Here is a 20,833-nt window from a genome sequence, read left to right as displayed (position 1 = left end):
ACTTTTACCAGTTTCAGGCACGCCCTGAAACGGACCAAAGGAATGCAAATAAACTACAAAGTGACCAAACAAGTTATTTCCAGCTGCCAGAGACCACCCGACAAAGGGATTGACGATCCCGTGTCCCAGATTCGTATACATTGTTTTTCAAAGCGGCAGAAAAGTCAATTTTTTATACACACGAAGAGCATCGCTCCCTGCTTTTAACAATAGCCTTCTTGAGTTGAGTGAGACTAAACTTCCAAGCACTAAGTTAACCAAATGAAATATAGGGCAGTAACGACACAATACCTCCACATCGACACACACCACCTAAATTATCCAGGTGAGCTGCAAATTTAAGTTAGCCTTCTGTACGCATGCTCTGCATGTTGACGCTTTCATGTCTTGTGACTGTACGTGTGCTTGAACACAGTTGCCTCAGGTATCAGCTGGAATGGTGTTTATAGGAAGCTGTTCGAAATGTTGTGTGGATCGGCGGTACATGGCTTACATGAAATAGCGGGTGAAGTGGACTACAGTCGAAAGCTTAATTTAGTGCCGGAAAAAGACTGGAATGTTTCCGAGATCGTGGAAATCTTCAGGTGTGTTGAATTTTAAGTAGCCAAATGAGAGCTCACTGTTAAGGCGCTCTTCCTTGTTAATACGTCGGCTTGCGGTGAAGAGACTGGAGTGTGTTGGGGAAACAAGGATAGAATGAGTTGAGATGTCATAAAGAAGATATAGGAACTCTGTGAGAAGCACACCTATGGAAAATGACAACATTGCTTTAGTGGGTGGAATAGAGAGTTACGACAAGAACTCTCACAAAAATGGAAGAGTAAGCTAAATTATAATGGATGCCTTTTTGGCGATTGCACATATGAAAGTCTTATATCGGCGCTTTGTGTTCAAGTTTTGCAGTCAATACTTTAGTGGTATTCTTAGCGATTCTGCAGCACATTACAAAGTATGTGGTGGAAGCAGATGTGCGTAGTTACATGCTGACCTTTGTCAAAGTGTTAATTTAGATGGTAAACTATTTGACAGTGCTCATTTTTAAGGTATGCATGTATTGGGATAATGTTTATTATTTACCGATAGTAACTGATCTTTGTAGGGCAAATGTTTCTGTACTTAAGCTTTCGGCTTGCAGTTTCAGGAGATGAAGTGCTGTTAAGTATTGACTAAAAAGTATGGTAAAACTAGAATACAGAGTTGTTTAAATTATGATAATCTCAAGGAAAGTCTAGAGTAATACATTTGCCAAGTCAATGTTGAAAGTTTGGAAAACCTGATTGGATTGCAGGATACATGCCTTAAAATAACCTGTATATATAAGAACAGTTTATTGATGTATCTGTGTGAGGTCTGCCAGCCTGTGGCACCTCCCTCGCCAGATTTTGTGGCTTTCATTGTCGTTATTGGCTGTGCTGTATAATGATCTCTCATTAACATAACACAACATATAAAGTTCCAGTATTGTCTTTGACAGGTCCTCATGGTTCCTGTTAATCTGAATAATTCCTTTGCCTTTCTTTATCACTTCCCTACAGTACATCCAATAGAGCTATGGTAGAGTTGAGTATGTCACTGAATTTGCTGCCACCTGATGCAGTTCCAAGAGCTGAAGCATCCTTGAGATCCTGCACTGTTGTCTATCCCAAACCAGGGAACCTTGTTTGCTAGGCTTACTTGGGCCCTTGGGCCGATAGCCTAGTACCTACCTATGAACCTAAAGGCATTATCTATGTGGTGTAGACCTTTCTTAACCCCTCCCCAAAAGAAAAAGAAAGCAGCCCATTGACCTCTGTCCTTTCTTCCCTATTTTGACTGGCTCTACAGGTGGCCTGTGTTTATTCCTACACAGTGTTCCAGCAGCATGGTAGATATTGTCCTACACAGTGTTCCAGCAGCATGGTAGATATTGAATCATTTCTCAAATCAGTTGCCTCTCCTGCACCATATAGTTCCTCTGAATTAACCCAATACAGACTGGCTGCTTACTTTGTAATATCAGATGCAAAACTGATAGTGGCATTCTTTGACTGATTCGAAGAGGAAAAGACTGCTCTGTGTTAGTGGACTGTTTTGTAGTCCTTTCCTTATTTTTATCATGTCATAGTAATCCGCTAGCATTCCACCGCGCAAGTGACTGACTTTGAGTACAGTGCTGAAGCAGGATAAAATTGTTAGAGGTCTCCTGAATGATTTGTAGATGGTATTTTGCAAAATATTGAGATAAAAATAATGATGATGATAATAATATTGGTGTTAATGTAGTTTGTGTGCTAGACGTAGGTGCATATGCATTAGTTGTATTCAGATATCTTTTTGCATATCTGTTATACTTAACATTAAAATAGCACTGCAAACACATTTTACAGCATTCTTTCTCTTCTCTCATATCATAGACTATGCAGTAAGGGAATAATGAAGGATGGAACAGATATGCTGTAGACTATGCAAGTAAGGGAATAATGAAGGATGGAACAGATATGCTGTAATCTATGCAGTAAGGGAATAATGAAGGATGGAACAGATATGCTGTAATCTATGCAGTAAGGGAATAATGAAGGATGGAACAGATATGCTGTAATCTATGCAGTAAGGGAATAATGAAGGATGGAACAGATATGCTGTAGACTATGCAGTAAGGGAATAATGAAGGATGGAACAGATATGCTGTAATCTATGTATGACTGCCCACTGCTGACATTACACTGACCACAGTGACAGGTTACTGTAGTATCTTGAATTCCAGGTTCAGTATATCCTGTTGGCTTCACAGTCAGCAGGTCAATTTGGGAATATAAAACAATATATGAAGTCTGATTCATTACCATGTTTCTAAGGTTTTAAGTATGTAGGAAGCTGGACATGATATAGAATCCTTCTGTAAAGGATAAAACTTTACATATTTGCTGTAAGTACTGGTCAGTGCAGAGGTGTCTGTAGTTTGTAAAGTAGTGTAAAGTACAGAAGAACTAGTCTGTACTGGGGAAGTAAGAAAAAAAACTGAAAATTTATGGATGTAGAATGAGTGATAGAGAAATAAAGGCTAGATAACAGCATTGGTGTTATTTCAGCATTGGGCTTTACCAGTGCCGATGGTTATTACATATAGACCACAACTAATATTTTTGGTTAATATTATTCCATGACACCTGGAGCACTCCCATTAAGATTATGTGGTAGGGGGCCTAGCAGGGCTGAAACAAGAATCTTGCATGCGGTTCAAAAAGTGTAGCAAGACTTGGATGCCTATAAGCACATTTGTCCTAACTCAAACCAGTCTAGGAAAACTATTACTTGATGTGTGTATTGAGAGGAACCCCTGACAGCCCAGAGCAAAACAAAAGTGGTGAGGAGTTGTTGGTCTGAGGCACTGTCATAGTGTAAAGACAGAGATATGCTGTTAGTTTGGGCTGAGAGTATTTGCATTGGAATTTGGTGCAGTGAGTACTTCAGAAGGAATCTGTTAAAGATAATTTTCAGTGGATTTTAATGTGCTGTGAGATAAGGAGTGCTTCAGATGACGTCTGAAGAAACAACTTTTATGTGGCATTTAGGATAGGAAGGACATTATACAAGTCTCATGACCCAAGATGAAAAGCTTAGAGACTCTTAAAGTTTTTGAAGGCAGTGCACTTGAAACATTTACTTAGGACTGGAATTGTGTAAGAGAGAGAACTAGATAAATGTGTCCTAAATGGTAGTGCCTGGGCAGTCCTCAGAATTATGTATATGGTGGAGTAGCTTGAATTGATTTTTGGGAGATTGAGTGCAGCACAGTGAACCCTTGTATCACTGTGGAATAAACTCAGACTGGTAGCTTCTAGCACGGGCCCTGAATGGTACAGAACATGATAGCCCATTGTATATAATATGAAGTAAAGTGAGAGAGGGGATTTCAGCAGATTTTTGAATGTAGTGGGCTACAGAATAGAGTGACAATGACTCTGTGAGATAAGGAAAATCTTGTATTTTGGAATAGGGTGGAATATGGACATGATTGTTTCTATTGAGATAGCTGAGTGGGATGAGAAGGTGAACTTCTGAGGTGGTTGTAGTACAGAATGAGAGGAAAGGCCCAAAATACAGGGAAAATGTGGTACAGGTAGGAAACCTTTTGCTGGTTTGTGGGAAGGGAAATGGACTGTCAAGGTAAGGACTTCAGTCATTCAGAAACTCTTGGAGGGTGTCTCCAGAGTTCAGCTAATAGCCTGCTCTTGTGGACCAGGTGGAACCTTATTGGTTTAACTGTCTCTGTGGGTAATGTTTTGGTAAGTGCACTGAATGGGCTTTTATCAAAAAAAAAAATGATCAGTATTTTTTCTGGGATAGCAGGACACAAAGTAGTCAATGTTTTAATCACATTTGCTGTCTGTGGAGATGGGCAGGATTCTGAGATGTGTACCTAATCTAGGTAGAGAAAAGAGGCATGGATAACTAGTTGGCTCATACACGAGGAAAGGATGGTATGCCCATCCCATACATAGGCACTTTCAAACATAACTGTACTCCAGACTTCTTATATTTGAGCTGTATCTTGAATGTTGAGATGTTTGACCTGTTTTTCATACAACTTTATTAGTAGTGATCTATGTGTATAAGCACTCTAAAAAGGCCAAAGTAATTTCAGGTGGATATCATAGTACATGGATGATACATTTAAAGTATGCTGTATTTTTAAATTTTAATAGATTTGTTTTCAGTTTTTGGTACAGGACGTCTTAAATCATAAAGTGTGATTAGTGTACTTGTTATACAGTAATTACACTGAATCTAGATTACTGTGTAACATGTACACTAATCACACTTTACTGAATTTATCTGCGGTGGTAGTGTTGTTGCCTCACAGCAAGAGGTTCTCCCGTTCGATTCTCAGCTGGAGTGCAAGGAGTGCCTTCTGTGTGGAGTCTGCATGTCCTCCCCGTGGTTGGGTGGGCGTTCGAAAGACATGCATAAATGGGTGTGCCCTCATTGAAGGTTGAACGCCGAGCTGGCACCTCGGCGTTTGTGAAAATCTACTGCCAATCATTAACAGACCGGAGTTCCGCTGTGGCGACCCCTAACCGGGAAAAGCCGAAAGACAAACAACAACAACACTGAATCTAGATTATAGAAATGTAACCAAGTAGTAGTAAACACTTAAGTTGTCTTTTTCGAACTTGTAGAGGTATGGTCACATTGGTAAGTTCAGGATTTTGTGGGATGGCCAAGACTGTTTTGTGTTCAGTTTATGGACAGCACATTTAGTGAAGCAAACTAGCTGATACAGTGCCTTGCAATTAGATAATGTCTTTGTCTGGACTTGCAGCATGGACAGAATTTCTGAAGCATGTATACTTATTCATTTTATCCCCTTCCTAAATCATTTGCTCTGAAAAAGGTGCTGTTTATTATCTCTGTCCCTGTCTCTCACACACAGACACACACACACCATATGTTCTTATTTCTACTGTCCTTGTTTGACTTGATCTTGGCTGCATTTGTTTCCCTACTGTGAGATGTGACAGATGATGATAACCAGAGAGAGTCTGAATTCCTTGAAACAGAAGTGTTAACATTTTAATAACAATTCTTTCCTTTGCAAATTGGATATTATTGAATCTTCACATTTCAACTGTGTGAATGTTGCTAAATATATGAATAGTGAATTGTAGCATTTTCTAGCATTTTAAAGCCGAAAGAAGAAGCAGCATTTTAATTTATGTAGCAACATTTTGCCTGTAAAATTCAAACTTGTTAGATCGATTTTTCAACTTTGTAACATTTTTGGTATACAGAGGTTTTTTTAAACATAACACAAAGTGAATTTCTGAGCCTTTTAAGTTTCATTTTATGTTGTTCTAAGGGTGTATTCCAACCTGCAGTTTCTATTTTTATTACACCATGGCAATTTTTTTTAAATCTTAAGCTCATTTATGAAATGGCTATCATATTCTCACAGGGGAAGGACACATAATTTATATGGTTGTTTTTCATTCTTCCACAGTTTTGGTTGGCATCCATGCTTGTGGTTTGGCAGTAGAAACTTATGGTAAACATCTTGAGCAGCTCATGTGTGACTTTATCCACCTCTAGTCTTTTTCATTAATTTATTTATTTTTGTTTCTTTTCTTAACAAAATTTTATTCCCAGCTAGCCTGTTGCTGTCTGTTTTGCAGAAGTTTGAAAACAGTTGTGAGAGCTCTAGCTGATTGTGTGGTAATTTCCTAAAGTTAACTTATTTTGCTGTTTTATTTCAAAATCAGTACTTGGCAGATTATTTTTTAACTGCTCATTTTTATGCAGGAATTTATAGACATTCAGTGCAGAGCAAATTAATGCAGGTAGGAGCAGTAGTGCACAGGTTATGTGTGGTTCAGAGACATTGTGATTATGCAAAGGTCAGTGTAGTGTGATGCTCATAATGGTATAAAAGTGAGGAACTCCATGCAAGTGAGCCACATTGTATATGCAAATAATAAAACCAACAGTAGCAAACTTTTTTACTGTGCTGTGGTGCATATCCATCTTTCTTTGAGAGTTGTATGTGGCTATAAGGGGAGAATTGTTTGGGTTTGCAACAGGTATAGCTTATTAATATGCATTAATGGCCACCCTTGGAGCCATTGTTAATGCTACATGTGGCTAACTGAGGAGGTACAGACCATATATGATTTACAGCCAAATGATTGCTAAGCATCTTGTTGAACTGTCGCCCATAACAGAAATGTGGTTTGCTCATGGATACCATGTGTAACTTTTTAAAAATTTCTAGTTACATGGACCATTTAGCATATTATGGGGGACATATTAAGAGTAGTGCAGGTGTTAGCTTCACAAATCCTGAACCATTTCTTCAACATGATGCTGCATTGTAATCTGGTTTCCATGGACTGCATTGGGCAGAACCACTACTGTGTGGGTATTTGTGACACTGGCCACTTTCTGAGGTCCTAGGAGCCACTGATGGCATATGTTGCCAGCAAGGTCCCAAGCTGGTCCAGAATGACTGTGACACATCAGCAGTAAAGGCGCCTGCTAAACTCTGATGTGGTATGGTTATTTGTAATGTGTCCTTACTGTACCTGGAGAGGTCTCATGATTTACATGTGAATCAGGCATCTGTTCAGCCTACACCAGAGGTTCCTGTGAAGGGATTTGACAGAGGGTTATATATATGGTAGGTGCCCATAATGGCTAGATAGACAGCTCTGTCATACCGGTGCTGTACTAACAGGGAGCAGGTCTTGTATAGTATGTTGTTTTGTGTGTTTGCTGGCAGTACTAGTTCTGCTGTAAAGCCCCGTTAGTTGGCCTCCAGACCATGTAAGAAAATGTCCTGTAATGCCACACTTACTGAAACTTACAGTGCAGTGAAGTTGCTGTTTAGCCTACTCAAGGGATGCCTCTGTTGCTTAGGTATTTCAGGGAGACACTGCAGTACAGTTCTGCAATCTAGAAAGATTGTTGTCATGCATGCAGTGCTCCACATGTAATTAGTTAGAGCAGCATAGTAGTATCCTGATAACTTCCATGCCAGTTGTGCCAGTAGCATTAGTTCAGGCTGCATAATCTGGGGATGGAGATGTAGCAGAGCTGAGAGGCAGAATCTGTGCATTACAGTACTGGCAAAGAGGTGACAGCTGGACCACAACTGTGGGCCTTGACACTGGCAACACAGAATAAAATGATGCATCTATTACCACATCCAGGCTATGCAGAAATGTGCGAGACTGGTAACACTGTGCATCTAACATTTGACATACCCACAGTCATCCTCACTTGCACAGGTGGTTGAAGAACACCGTCAGAAGTAGCTGCAACACTGTGAGATGCAGCATGGCCATGGGGATGGTTGCAGGGGACAATGTTAAAGGTGATAGCAACATTATGAGAAGAGGTAGAGTCATGAGATGAATACAGTAGCCAGATACTCTGGAAGGTTGTAGGAGGTCATCCTTTAGTGGTGAATTCAAGCTACCATGACTTGACCATTGTCCTCGTTTATGGTATTGTATTGTGGTTTTGGTATGTGATCTATGGAAGGGAAGGGGTTGAACTATGGAACCATGTACTTTCACTTTGAGAGGGCTTACTGTGTTCTGATTAACACTGTTCCCCATGAAGTGATCAACCATGAACATGGATAGCAGCCTTTCTGCTAACAGGTAACCTTAATGGGTTAGAACTACAGAGAAAATGTATACATTATGATGAGGCATTGTAGTTGCTGACCTGGATATTTCCCATGTCTGGGAATGCAGGCTATATGGCCACTGATGGCTTTGAGGATGTCTCTCCAGTGGTCTCAGCATTCTCATTTAGGACAAACTTTGCCCAGCCCCCACATCCTAATACTTCCACACAGGGGGATTATGGCTTACTTGCTGGAAGTGACCTGAAAGGTACCTTGGTGTCCTCTGCAGCTGCTTCGCAGGAAGGGTGGAGTCGGAAGATCCCTCTTCTGAGAGTTTTATGGAAGGCTGTGTGCTATTCTCCTGGCATCAGTTCTGGAGCTGCTGAGGTGCATTGGCAACTGGATGCCCAACTCAGCAATGTGGAATGCCTTCTGATGCAGGGAATCCAGGAGCTGCATCAGAAGCCATTCTACATTGTGGAATGTAACAAAATACATTCACATTTGTATGATTTTAATGATTAACTGTGTTTAATCAAGCCCTTCTTTTTGATTTTTACATTTAATTGTTAAACTTCTTTTCTCATCATTCTGAAGAAGTCTTTCGGTTTAAAGATGAAAGCGCCAAGTTGTTTTAATATTAAGTTATTAAAGCTACGTGTTTCTGTTTCTTTGTGGCTTTTCTTTGTTTTGGTTTCTTGTCCATCATGTTCTTGTTGGAGCAACAGGCCAATAACATTGGCCATCTATGCATGCAATGTCTAGGAATGTTGCCCACTTGGCTGGTTTGGCATTCCCACCATGAAAGGACCCTACCCCGTCCTGAGGTTCTCTGTCTGGTATGCATCATTTCCCATTCTCTGTTTATTGCCCAATCTTCCCCATCACCATTTGTCTACTTCCTGTGTGCATGGGTCTATCACAGTCCTCCACACCATTTGTTTGTGTACCTCCCCATCTGTGTGTGTTTTATGTTTTTCTCTGCTACCTGACCTTTTCCCTCTGTCAAACCACAACCTTCTTCACTTTCCCTTCTTTTCTATATGTGAAAAATAGGCTCTTTCCCTGCAAAATAGATCCTGCTTCTCTACCCTCCCCTTCATACTTCATGGTTATCGTTGTGAGTTTTCAACTGCTTGCCCTTCTTACCTTTCCTACTTTACTTTCTGTCCCATTTCCCCCATTTGTATGATTAACAGGGTTGGCACTTTGATGTATGGATTGCTTTACTATACAGACTGATGGTGGTCTATCTCTTGGCTGTGCTGCCTGCCCTTCTTCCACTGTCCAAGTGCATAATGCAGGTGTGTGACCCCAGGTTGTGATGGGTGCACTTGTGTCACTGCGAGGATCACCTGCACTCCTCCATCAGCACATATGTGCTCTACCATCCACCCAGACGAGGGTTGCCAATACTTACTTGGGTGGCCTACATCCTTCTCATATCATCGCCATTGGATCATGACATGCCATTGCTATCTAGCAGTGACAAGAGCTAAATAGGAACCACCCTTTCTCCCCCCAAAATGGACATATCCATCCTCCCTGCCTGCACTATTAAGCACCTGGAGTGTTAGTCAGACTGGGTGCCTGGGGTATAGTTAAGAGCTTTCTCTCACTACTTCGTAGGGCCAGGCAATATTGCAGTAAATGGTACAAATTCTTGTCTAGTTTATTTAGTAACAGATATTGCTATAAATAATAATTTCACTGTTTTTCAGGTGTAACATAGTTGAAGGTACTGGCATTTTTAAGGATGGCTCCACATTTTAATAATACCTGATCATTTCTAACACATCACAAACGCCTTTATATATGGTACTTTTTCTGTATTGCTGTAGTCTTTAGTTTATAAAAATGGAACCATAAGTTTTGAATGTGCTCTTTGTGCCTACAAGATCAGGCAGTATCATGGCTAATAATGTAGGAGACATTTTACATTTTCTTCTTTGGAAATGTGGATTGAATTTGCATGGATGTCTACTGCAGTGAGGATATTGCAAAGAGGATCAGGGGGGTAGCATTCTGCAGATTAACCTGTACACCGGACAGAACTATGGAGTTAGCCTTTTACCTGTACTTTTAAATGTTTAGTTAGCTTTGCCATATCCCATTACTAAGTTAATGCTGACATTTTGGTGGAATATGGGGAATCCAAAGTTCATTTTCAGGAAGTGTGGTGCCAGCATATCACAAGAAATGCAGCATTTGCGTATGTGAATGTATTGTATATTTATTTATTTATGCATAAAGGAAACCTGTTGAAGTGACTGTGCAACAGTGGTAGAGCTGACCACTACCTTACTGTGCAACTATAGGATCACATCTACAATCCCAGGGAGAAGGAGCTGCTGAAAAAGAACCTCCATTGTATATGGTTATATTTGGAAGTTTTGGTTGCTAACTTTTTGCTTATAGGTCACTGACATATTTAACTGCATTGACTTAGTCATTCATTTATTGAAAGTAGTACATTGTGATTTCTTCCTTTTTTTTGTAAATATTGTTTCTGAGTTTTTGTGCATTGATTTGATTATCTAGCAGTGGTGTAGAATAGCATGCAGGCCAAAGTGATTTGCCCCACTGTTAGCACTTTAAATCGGTTGAGTTCCAGAAGTTTAAGCAAACTGTATATCAGCATAATCTGCCTACACTCATCTAAGGTACAGTCATTGTTGATGGTGGCAGCTCCTGCTGTATTGAAAACCATCCAGTTAGTTTAACTAGTTTTACGGGTTTTACCAGTCAGCACCGAAGACTGTCTACTCTGTCTCACTACCCATTAAAGAAACTATCAGGTTTTACATTTTAGTGGGTACTCTTACCCTTGCATAAGTATTTACTGTCAGAGCCTGCAGGATCCTTGTTGTCACAAAACCAGACCACCTAGGCCTTCACTGCATAGTAACATAAATCACACTTCACTTAGCCTTGTACTTGCCTATGAACCTATGAACCTAGAAAACTATGTGCCCTTATGGGCCATTTTAAGCCTAACCAGTTTTCCTTTCTGTGCTCAAAATAACCTATCCCATTTGGTTATAGATTAGCGTTGCCCATCTCAGATGAGAATACCTGAATGGGGAGTCTGTTCCAGAGCAGCAGTAGCCTGTCCCTTCTAACCATTCTGTTTATGTTGCAGAAGAGGTTTAGATCCCTAGACTGAGCATTTCTGTTTCCATTTGATTTGCTATTGTACAATAAATCCATCGGTAGTGGGTTGGAGGATGCCTTGTATGCCAGACACTGGTCACCTTTTTATCTGTGTAGGATACCTAGTATAGTGACAGGGCTCTGAGTTGGTCCATGTAGGACATGTTTTTAGGCTTTGCATCCTTTTGGCAAGGTATCTCTTGTTGCATGTGTCTAGACAGATTCATGCAAAAAGGGGGCATTATATTCAATGACTGGCCTAATGAGGGCTGAGTAAAGGGGGAGAATGATATCCCTAGATCTAGACACATTCCTTTGTTTATAAGTTGTGCAATTATAAAAGGACTTATGTTGGTCAAAAGTTAGGGGACTGTCCACATAAATTCCCAAATCCGAACAACTGTGTCAGCTCTTGGGGGCATATTGTCAGTGTGGTAGATCCCTGTGATAGATGACTTTCCATATGATAATGTAATACATTTATTTGCATTTGTTTCAGTCCATGATTTTGACACCAGTTATTTATTTGAGACAAACCCTCCTACAGGATGGCTAAGTCATTTGGGGATTCAGTGACTGCTCATAGCTTGCAGTCATCTGCAAATATAGTCAACCAGAGATCTTTGGTATTGGCTTTTACTTCAGAAAATCAAATGCCAAACATGAGAGGTCCCGCCAGCACAGTACCCTGGGGACACCACTGGTGTCTTTGTGAAGGTCACTTCCTCTCTTCTGATTTATCTGCATCCTTTCTGTTAGCTAGTTGGCAGTCCAGTGGGTGACCTATAGTTTTTATTTAGCTTTTCTACTCTGCCTGAGTGGGGAATTGTGTCAAAAGTTTTGGCTAGGTCAAGGTATGCGATGTGGACCATTTTGCCTTTATCCACTGTTTTGGTGACATTTTCAAAACAAAATCCACCAAGTTGAGTAAGCATGAAATGCCTTTGACAAATCCAAACTGAGATGTGTCCAGAGTTGGGAGGTTCCATTGATTAATTCCATGATAAGTGTTTCCATGCTGTGCATCTGAGACTGGTCAGACTTATGGCTCTCCAATTACCCAGCTGTGGGGAAGGTCCTCCCTTATGCATGGGAGTGACTGTAGGTGTTCTACATTCATTGAGAGGAGAGAGGGGTAAAGTTACAATTAAATTTATAGGCCAGTAGGGTTGCTATATCTTTAGCATCAGCTCAGTGCATTACTGTGTTGTGCTTTTGAAATTATGAACATAATTAAAATGCCTTGTAATTGTCTTTGGCTTGGGTAGCTGTTGTTTTAGCCTCAAACTTGGCTTTGTTCGATTTTAAGCTCCTGAGTTGTTTTGTTTATTTCTGCGACAAAGGCTCTTAACATTGTGGGAATTACTCTGCATATTTTACGTCAAAATTATTTTCCTTTTATTATAATGCTTCTTGTTGTTATGGTCCCACCATATGGGTTTGTTACTGCGGTCTGCCCTGCACTTGTTTCTATAGGGTATAGCTGCATCTATATAGCTATTTCCATACTGGTATAATGTACTGGTATACATGTCTCTCAGTTCAGTGGAGTTAACTGGGTTTGGTGGGGGATTTGAAGCTTGCCAATGTATCTCTTGGAAGTAGATAGTTTGTCTTAAAGAAACTTCTAGAGGTACGTTTTAGTGGAAGGAATCTCTGGTTTCAGTTTTACTTCAAAGAAGACTGCTTTATGATCAGACCTAACAAGTGATGATACACAAGAGATAGTGCAAGATGCTACCATATTAGGAAGGACAAGATCCAAGATGTTATTCTGCCCCCCCCCAGTGGGTTATCTGTCAGTACAATTGCCTTGGAACATTTAGTCAAAGTCTAGGAATTTCGGTGCTTGTGCACTAGTGGTGGTATAAGTTTCCCGGCCTATAGCTAGGTAATTTAGATCACCTAGAAAAATGGTATTGGGTTTAATACTGAGGGATTTCTAATTCCTGTAGATGGGTATTTTGGCTTTCTTTTTGTCAAAGAGGGAGTTCTATGGCTAGCTTATATTCAGTACGGGACCTTTCTGATGGTTATTTGGACATGAAGAAACTCTAGTTGAGTGGTGCAGGGCATACTGCAGTAACAAACCCACATGGTGGGACAATAACAACAAGCTTTATAATAAAAGGAAAATAATTTCTAGCATTGATGTTGGTCTCTCTTGGATTTAGATTGACACACCTCCACCTTTGTTCCCCTCCTGCACAGTAGCTGGTATAAATGTGTGGAAGGCATTATAGCCCTGCGCAGCCAGAGTGCTCTTTGCTATTTTACACCATGTGTCAGTCACTACACAGACATAGGTATCTTCCAGGGTGAGAAGGGCTTGTAAGGAGTGGAGTTTCCTTTTCAGGTTCGTGTTATCTGTGACTCTTTGACCATGAGGCCCCAAATTTTGGCACGCCACCTCATATGCTTATAGTTGGTCTAGATAGGTCATTTAGAATTTCAGATAAAAGCAAGGTTCAAATCACAAAAGAACTAAACTTTCTGTTCCTTGTCAGCAGACTTCCCTTGTAGACTGTGTAGGGACTGTTTGAAATTCATATGAAAAGGTGAGTGATTGCTGATTTTAATGGGGAATGCTACTTTAATGGCTCTGATTATTAGTATTCATAATATTTTGCTTTTTTTGCCATAGTATAAATAAGACATGCAGTGATTATGTACTTCTCTACAGTGCTGCCGATCTGTTAAAGACTACACAATGTTTCTGTATGTGAGCTTTCCATGGCTTCAATAGTCCCACTTTTATAATATGCAGCTCTGCCTTATGCAGTGCCCAACGTATTTGGTGTTTGAGTGCATAAAGTTTTTTACCATATTTATGGTGACTGTTTTATCATATACAGGCAGTTCCATAGGAAAAGAATCTTGCTAATAATAAAACTAAAATATTATTTTTAGTAAGGTTTGACATGTTTTCAGATACCTAGCCTGAGACATTTTTTTAGCAAGGTTTGCTGTATTTTTCGATGTCCAGCCTGAGACATTTTTCATGGTAATGTGAGATGTTGCAACACAAAGCATGCCCACAATCATTGCAAAGGACTAGCTCCTATGTGCATGATCATAGTGTGCAGTTGGGTATAGTAGCTGCATGTGGTGTGTTTAGGTCCATACGAATGGATCACCTTACATGCAAAATCAAATTATCGAGAATTCACACTACTGTTGTGGACTGTGCATTGTTGCACGTGCTTCACAGTTGTGTACAAGCACTAGTGCCAGAGGGATGGCAGTGTGTTACATGAGGTATTAACTACCTTTCCAGGGCTCCTCTAATAAAATTGTAGAGTCATCAAGATAGTATAACAAAAGTTAGCTTTGTGCAGAGCAGAAGCAGTGAAATTAACTTTATTTTCAAGAAGCAGTGAAACCAGAGATTATAATTCCACAATTTGCAAACTCTGTAGGTCTGTAAGATGCACTTTACTTGGCTGTATCTTGAAATTTTCAGGAATTGCAAGTCTAGTATGCTTTCTGAATTGCTACATTATAAAGATCCTCATTGGGGTGTATAGCGTACAATGCATGTTGGCAGAAGTGAAAGCAAGCTTCTAGAGGGGCACCTTCTAACTTCCCTAGTCACCATCCCCAAACATTGAGATACACTTTGTCCTGTGCACACTTTTACCATGTAATAACACCAGGTAGTCTGACTTACACATAAAGCGTTACATGAACTTCTTGCAGGCATTGCTGCATGTAATGTATCTTAGTCTTAAAATAAATACGGAGGGCATAATTGTTGATGACTGTCGTTTTGTACAGATGCATGATTTGGGCATTCCCTGCTTCACATAAATACAGGAAGTGATTTATGACAATTTCCAGCTCTTTTGCTGTATATGCCGAACAAGGGACATTAAAACACCATGCTAATGAGTAAATATTGCAGTAAAGTCGCTCCCATCACTGTTGTGGTTGGGGGTATGTGTGACTGTGGTAGCGGTTTCACCAGGAGCTACCAGTAACTGTTTGCTGCCACGCTCAAAAAAAAAAAAAAAAAAAGCCACTGCAACATGGCAGTATAGTAGATAAAAACTGATTTTTGTACAATATAACAGAGATGATGAGGAAGGTTGAGGGCTTAAGTGTTTATGTGCACATTGTCGATAGTTGGATTATTGTATGTAGTGTTTGTGGTAGTAAAATGTGCGAGACTACTCCAGTCTTTTAAGTTTGTTACTCTGTTTGAGTGCCAATTTATATACCTATACACAATAGAGTGCATCTGTGATATGGCAGTAGTTTTATGAATAGCTTGCAGTATACTACTTCAATTTTCATTGTGTACCATACCAGCTCTGTACAGTTGAGTGCTATGCATATGAGTAGTGTCTAGGGTTCAACTTTATTTCCAAAATATAGGCTTAGTGCCATCAGATTGGTTGTTTCATATCCGTTTTATGACATCTTAACATTCTAGGGTAGAAAGTTGTTTTTTTCTCACATAAAATTGTAGGAAGATGTCATGTCCCCCCAAGTGCTTGAAAGAAGCATCTACTTGTTAGTTGTGCTGCAGAATGGGATATGTAATAACTCTGTTTTATAGTACTCTTTTAGAGTGAATTCTGATCTAATTATTTTAAAGTTTCAGTGTTTGAGAGGAATGAAGGCAGTTGGCATTTCCAGCTGGTATGCAGTAAAAGTGTACAGCAATGTTTTTGAGTACTAAGCATCTTGGTTGCCAGAGCTATGATGTTACCAATGGTTAATAGTACTTCATTTTCATTTGAAATTTGCTTCACATAGTATATTACAGTCTGAATAGAGTTTCTAAGGAATCGATCATTTTGTACTTTGACGTGGGGAAGCATTGACTAATTTTAGTTCTCAATGAATGAGGTAAGGCTATCGGTTTGCATTTTTAGTACAGATAAATGCAAGTTTTGTATTTTGGAAATTCATGGCTGCTGTAATTAATATATTTGGATGCAGCACCTTTGCATGTGTTAGTGGATATAAGGACCTTGGCATTATAATTATTGTCTTTTTGTGTTAAATTTGTATGTAACATATTGTACTCTAGAGATGGTATCTATATCTAGGATTATGACTGGGTCTACAATCACAGCTGTTTTATTTTGTGTGTGAGACATAGATGATGCCAGGAAATTCATCTCCAGCTGAAAATCTTTCTTTAACTATGTCAGGAAGTTAAGGACGAACACCCAACAGTGTTTGGAGCTAGTCCACAATTGTATACTGTCTGACCCAAAGAAAGTTGCTACTATGCTAGATAACAAATTGAGTGCAAATTTTACTCCACCCACAGTTATAGCTTTCCCACATGTTTCACAGTCCCAACCACCCCCCATTAATTACTGTGGAACAAGTTCTGTCCGCCCTTTCATAAACTAAGAACCTCTCCTAGCTATATCACATATCCACCCCATCCTTATAGTTTCAAATACCCAGCTGCTATTACTATATACCCCTATCTATCTTCTCATCTTTTACCTACATCATGGCCAATGTTTCCTACCTAACTCAACTAAAATTTATAGCCTTTGTTTCGCTCCTACCTCCTCTAATAACTATCTACACATTAACTTCTTATGAACAACCACTCCACCCAAACCTTCTACTGCCCTCCAGGCTCACTTCCACACCACTACTACCTATCTCTCTTTACAGCTTTAACACCACAATTTGTCCCTGCTATCTGCAAGCCAAATATCACAGACTAACCCATATAAAATATAGTACTCTCCATGCAAGAAAAACACTTTGTTTTTATTTCCTTAAAGTTAACAACCCCACATATAAAATACTCCACTTAGCTCTGCTAGATGGAGACATTCATCCTAATCCTGGCCCAAACAATATTCCTGACACTGTACAAATCACCTCTAACATTACTTTTGCACATACACCTAATAAGCCTCCAAACTCTTTCAATAGCACATCTTAACATTCGAAGCATTAAAAACAAGACTGCCCATCTTCATGCCCTATTAGAATTCTACCAGTTTGATTTCCTATGTCTATCAGAAACATGGCTAAAACCATCCATTAATGACAATGAACTTACCCCACCTACCTACAGTATCCTAAGAATGGACCGTATTAACAAAAAGGGAGGGGGTGTAGCAGTCCTCTATAAAAATAATCTACAAGTCACCACATCTAACATAAATCTACCTATATTTAATAACTCAGAAATCCTTGTCACGAAACTTCAAATCAACAAATTCAAATCCATTAACATCGCTTGTATTTACCTTCCCCCTGGTAATAACATTAATACCCTTGAAAGCATTCTTAACTGGATATCTATCAATCTTCCACAAGAAACTTTAATACTTGGGGACTTTAACATCGATTGGAAGTCCTGCAGTACCCCTCAGCCCACCACCCACATTAACCTTTATGGTTTCTCTCAAGTTATTACCTCCCCTACAAGAATTAATAAAACCAACAACAAAGAAAGTATACTAGATTGGATTCTTACAAACTCTCCACATCTCACTGACAAGGCAGGAACCCTCCCTGATGATCTAAGTGATCACTTACTCACTTATATCATCAGACACAAAATTAACATACCTAACCCTACTACATATCGTACAATCTGGACTAAAAAATTCTTCAACCCTGAACTTTTCCAGCTAGAACTCAAACACTGTGATTGGTCACCACTAAAAACACTCCCCCTAGATAAAGCAGTTGACTACTTTAATTCCACATTCTTATCCATCCTTGACCAACATGCCCCTGTACGCTCTATTAGAAGTAACACTAAACCTGCCCCATGGCTCACCAAAGCAACTAGACAGAAAATTCTCCTCAGAAACAAATCTTGGTCAAACTGGCACACTACCAGGAATTCAACAGACCACCAAACCTTTAGACAACTTAGAAATACTACTAAAAAGCTATCCTGCTAGATAAAAAAAACTTTTATATCCAACTACAACAAACTAACCAAAGAAATCCACAAAAATTTTGGTCCAGCATCAACAAACTCCTACACCCAGGCCAAACTATTACACCTATCCCACAAGGCTCTAACCAAGATAATCCAACACAAACTGCCAATGCCTTTAATTCTTTCTTTACAGATACCATTCAAACACTAGCTAAGCAATTATCTCCAACTTCCCTTAATCTAACCACCTCTTCAACTTACCCTATTCCATTATTCCAGCTAAAACCTGTTCCTACATCCTTCATTTGCTCTCTTCTAGAAAAACTGAAACCTACTACCCCCTCTGCTGACCACCTACCTGCTGAATACCTGCAAAAAGGTGCCAAAGCCATAGCCCTCCCCATTTCCATACTCATAAACAAAACTATAACCGAAGGAAATATCCCATCTATCTGGAAAATCTCACACATCATCCCCCTTCATAAAGGTGGTAACTCCATTGACATCTCAAAACTATAGACCAATAGCCTTACTCTCTACACTGGCAAAAATAATGGAAAAATGTGTCCATAAGCAACTACTCACCCATCTAATTGATAACTTACTTGCCAACTGTCAACATGGATTTAGACCTAACCACAGCACCACCACAGCCCTTCTCTCCTTCACAGACTGTATAAATTCTAACCGTAATAACAATACCCTTTCCTCTTCTGTCTTCATTGATTTATCTAAGGCTTTTGATATGGTTAATCACCAGCTCCTTATTGAAATACTTAAATCTCTTTCTCTTGATACTCCAGCATTACAATGGTTCAAATCCTACTTAGAGAATAGACAACAAGCAGTACTATGGGAAAGTAACCTATCTTCTCACCTCCCTATTTCCCTTGGTGTCCCCCAGGGCTCCATTTTAGGCCCATTGTTGTTTTCCATTTTCATTAATGACCTCCACCTAGCAATCCCACATGCTACCTGCATTCAATATGCAGATGACTCCACTATTATTTGCTCAGCTAATACTCCTACCGAGCTACAATCCCTTACACAAAATGCATTTAATACAGTGGAACAATGGTTTTTAAACCGTTGCCTTCTACTTAACCCTAAAAAAACTAAACTCCTACTTTTTACTCCTACTCGTAGGTCTGCCCCTCTTCACTTTACTCTTACATCCAACAATGGGACTCTCATATCTCCTGACACAACCACCAAACTTCTTGGAATAACCATAGATAATAATCTAAACTTTGACACTCATACTAATATCACTATGAAAACAGTAAATAATAAACTGGGATCCCTTTACAGAATCAAACCCTTCCTTACTCCTTCAACCAAAATCGCTATAGCTAGAACTCATTTAATCACTACCTTACTCTATGCCTCACCCATATACACCAATCTCTCAAAAAACAACCTAAACAAACTTGCTACTGCCTATCACTCCATTGCTAGATTTGCCACAGGATCTCCTTTTAGAACACATCACTGCAACAACCTAAAACAACTAGGATGGCTAGAGTTTCATAACCAGATACTATCTCAACAACTCACTATTATCCATACGAGCTTGTACTACCCCACCTATACTGACTACCCTCATTACCCCCTACAACAATCTTAAGAACCTACGCTCCTGTAATAAGCCACTTATTACTATCAACAAATCCAACAACTCAGCTGGAGATTCTTTGTTTTCTAACTCTGTACGCAAACACTGGAACAGACTTCCCTCTGAACTCCTATCTCTGACCTCCATAAGACTCTTTAAACTAAAAATAAAACAATTTCTCAGTTCTCACTGGCTTTGTCCTTGTACTAACCCTGACTAACTGTCTTCTCTGCTCCTAACAAGAGTATATTCCACCTACTTACATTCTCTTGCTGCTTCCTATATATCTTTATCTCACTGTATCATATGATACATTTGTATAATTTATCAGCAGTATATACTTTTTTTATCCTGCTTCCAGTTGAAAACTACTAATTTGTTTTTATTTGTATTGCATTGCATATCATCTCAGCATGAGCTAGGTATGCTTGTAATGACAACTGTACCTAATCTGTATGTCTGTAATCTGTTTAGACCCTTTTTAATTACCATTATAATTCTTTGAATTTGAGACAATTATTACAGTCATATATTGTGTCTGTGTATGACTGTAACTGCTTAGAGCTATTTTACTATTTGAACTTATTATTTTTTACTGTATAAAATTATCTGTGTTGGAGCTTTTCTCCCCGGGCCTCTACTGAAAATGGATTTTATTCCAGTTAGACTAGCCCGGTCAACAAATGCAAAATAAAATAAATAAATAAAATAAAGAATGCTTCATCCATGGGCCCTCATAACATACCAGGTAACCCGATTATCAGTGCCAATATGGCCTTTCTGAACCCCTACTTAAACTTTGCAATCTGAGTCTCTCCACTAGTTACATTCCTGAAGCCTGGAAATCAGCTATTGCAGTAGCATTAGACAAGGGAGGCCCAACCACAAACCCTGGTAGCTGTAGACTCATTAGTCTCAGTAGCCTCATATGTAAAAGTATGGAGTAGTGCATTATCTCCGACTTCATTAATCTGGTCATTGAAAATCTCTCAACCATGGACCCTTATCAGTTTGACTTTATCAAAGGAAGGTCCTGCCTCTTTAACTTCATTAATTTATTTAGAAAAAGTATCTG

The 20,833-nt window shown here is 39.4% G+C and overlaps 1 protein-coding gene across 2 annotated transcripts in view; it reads left to right on the top strand.

Annotated features, from left to right (window-relative positions):
- The first annotated feature begins 210 nt into the window (after positions 1 to 210).
- The window catches only part of USP53 (ubiquitin specific peptidase 53), a 1,362,943-nt gene continuing 1,342,320 nt past the window's right edge, over positions 211 to 20,833 (top strand). Inside the window, exon 1 of one of the 2 annotated variants that reach the window (XM_044061652.1) lies at positions 211 to 584. The gene's annotated coding sequence lies outside the window, so the exon portion shown is untranslated. Of the gene's footprint in view, positions 585 to 672; positions 821 to 20,833 lie in introns of those variants that run through there. The other variant, XM_044061653.1, reaches the window with a different exon arrangement.

This window comes from Protopterus annectens, chromosome 2.part0 (assembly GCF_019279795.1).
Source record: "Protopterus annectens isolate FY-2018-M chromosome 2.part0, PAN1.0, whole genome shotgun sequence".
In the NCBI taxonomy this organism is placed as follows: Eukaryota; Metazoa; Chordata; order Ceratodontiformes; family Protopteridae; genus Protopterus; species Protopterus annectens.
This window is presented reverse-complemented; position numbering and strand designations above follow the sequence as displayed.